The sequence below is a fragment of a genome, unplaced genomic scaffold (genome assembly GCF_019419815.1).
Source record: "Pyrus x bretschneideri cultivar Hongxiangsu unplaced genomic scaffold, Pyrus_bretschneideri_v1 Contig15, whole genome shotgun sequence".
Taxonomy (NCBI): domain Eukaryota; kingdom Viridiplantae; phylum Streptophyta; class Magnoliopsida; order Rosales; family Rosaceae; genus Pyrus; species Pyrus x bretschneideri.
The window spans coordinates 6,022,769-6,025,891 of NW_025999446.1; positions in this window are offsets into that span (position 1 = coordinate 6,022,769).

The following is a 3,123-nucleotide window of genomic DNA, read 5'->3' on the forward strand; positions in this document are numbered from 1 at the left end:
GGGCGACATCTCCATAATCATCAACAAGAAATTGAGGTGAAAGCTCAGATCCATCGACGATTCTAGTAAGTTTGTAATGGCAAAAGATTGGATTGAAGAAAGATTTCCAAACAAGATAGTTGTGGCGTTTAAGCTTCATATGTACCATGCTACTGATATTTTGGACCATAATCGAATTAATCGAAGCCTGAAAAGAGGAATTAGGGTTTACAGGGATCTGAGAAGAGCTTAGATTTACAACCATTAGAGAAGAGGGAGGAGATGCGATCACCGAAGATGAAGAGTTATTAGAATTTGCCGCCATTAGAGATCAGACTCAAAGTTAAGATTCAAGAAAAAAGCACGGAAGACGTGTTTAGATAGTAAGAAAATTTTGACAGGATCATGTTGATGTATTTTTCCTTCCTAATGCTAGAATATATTTAGTATAATGGCACAAGCAAGGGTGTCGAATCCACAGGGACTAATTGGACCTATGTAATTACTTGTTTTGCTAGAACTCTAAGAAATGAATCAAACTAATCAAACTAATCAAACTAGGCAAAAATAGGCAGATTTGAGATATGAATCAAACTAGTCTAAATAGGCATAAACAGGCAGATTTGTTATTTAATCTTGAAAGCATAAGAACGTGAAATAAACACAAACCAATGAATCAACAACTAATATATTGGGATAATATCAATGGAAATGAAGCTAGGGATTCGATTTCACCATTGCTCAACTAAGTCCATGTTTGTTAAGTTAGTTTATACTCATTCATCTACCTATTTCTTGAGTTTGTTTCACTTGGATATGATCAACCATATGATGTGTGGATTTGATCAAATGTCTCTAATCTTGAACCTAATTGTGATGTGCAACTTTGGTTCATAATCTAGAGTATGTAATGCACAAGAAACGTTCACTAAACCAAAGGGAACACTCGGCAGGATGTTTGCCAAGCTTTCCCTTTATTCATTCACAAATCCACCAATATTAGACATGATGTATGCTTTAATCTTGGCTAGATAACTTGTGGTTAACTCAAATGGAGATCAAGCATACAAATCAACTCACAAATTCACAATTATAACAGAGAATGAAGCAAGAACTAGATAGACAAACTGAGCATTCTAACTTAATTACATGGCAAACTTTGCAAGGTTACATCGAATCCCTAGAGGAAGATTAGTTACACTTCATGTTTACAAACGATTTGACATAGAAATATAAAACATGAATGAACATAGAATTGATAAGAATGAACCCTTGAAGCAAATCTGATGGTGAAGTCCTTGAAGAGTTCCTTGGTGTTGCTTCTCCAAGTATGGTGCGGATGAAGGTAGAATGGTGATGTTTGAATGGTTTCTGCCCTTGGGACAGAAAATGGACAGAGAATGGAGTGAGATGGGGTGAGATGGGAGAGTTTCAAGTGTGTAATGGACTTGGATATCCAGAGGAGAATGTGCGGACCCTTCTTAAGTCAGATGAGACTTGTTTTATTCAAAAGAATATGTTTCCAACAATCAGATTGGATCTCCACTTTGTTTAACTCAGATGGCAGAGAATAAATCAGATGGAATGATGGGTTTCTGAGGTAGTGGGCGCATGGGATGGACAAAGTCTGCAAGCATGTGGTTTGTTTAATCCAAATGCATGTGTTCTTGCTGCCACAAGTGAGTGGAGTCTGCAAAGGTGGAATAAACCACCAGAAATTGCTTTGAACAAATCTGGAAATGGGAAAGGGAGCACACGGCATGGACATGATGGGATTTTCTGAAATAATGGTTGAATAACAAAAGGGAAAGGTGCAAACATGTGAATTTCTGCAAAGATTAAACATGAGAAAGATAATGGAATGCAAGGTCAGATTGTAAGCATGCATGTGAATGCATGTTTTGATGTTTAGAGTTGCAAAATCTGACTTGGAATCACATGAGAGTACACGGCATGGAATGATGTGTTTGTTGGTGTCAAAATGGCTGAAATGAATTAAGTGATGGAAATGGTGTTTTTGGCGCACAAGGGAGATGGAATGGATGTGGTTTGCACGGCACAAAGTTGCAAACATGCATGTGAATGCATGTTTGGGTGTTGAATCTGATTTGGTACTAGAAGTGCATAAAATGATGGGATGACAAGGGAATGCACGGCTAAAGTTTTGAACATGCATGTGAATGCATGTTATGGTGTTTGGAAGCACATGGCTGACTTCAATGTTGTTGCCTTGTTTAGAATCACCCAATATGGCCAAATTGCATTTCTTAACACTTCACATCTTTTCTGGAATGTTTTTACTTCAATTGCCTTCCCATTGATCCAATTTCACCCTTGGCTGCACACTAACACCAAATAAGGTAAAATGCAACTAGTTTAATCCAAAACAAGCACAAAGACGCCAAATAATGAAGATATAAACGTATACAAAATGTGACTTATCAAATACCCCCAAACCTGGTTTTTGCTAGTCCTCGAGCAAACTTAAAACTAAAACACACAAAACACAACATCTAACTAAACCACTTTCGCTGGCTAAACGATTGCACTGAGCATGTGCAACAAGCCTTTGAACCCCTAGGTGTCCCTAGTTGGAGGAGTTGCGTCTCCTGAGGGCTTACAGTGATGACACCCACAAACATCTACAAACACTGCAAACAATTTGGTTAATACATGCTTTAAACAAACTAATAAGAACCAATGAAGGTTTTGTCATTCTTTTAACTCAAAAGTTTGCCACTTCAAAGAATCGTATCAATTGTAACGTATAAAGATATTTCTCAATGTCTTACAACTTCAAGGTCACCATACCCAAATGCTTAAGATAGAATTCGCCTCAACTCTACTCCTCACAGCTTCCACTCAAGTTTTCACTCAGATCTTAAGGTTTAGTCTCTCAACAACATATATGAGTGAAATTATGTAAAGGAAATCAAAGTTCTCACATATGAAATCTGAAATGGAAGCACAGTTTCTGAGTAGATCTCATGAAATGAATCAAATGCTAAGAATATAGATAACACACAATTACCATCACCCATGAATACATCCTCAATGATCAGCTAGGTCTTTATCAAGGTTGTAATGCAAGGCTTAGGGTAAAGGTTACGAAAGAAGCGATATGAAATGCTAGAGTTTGGGGTA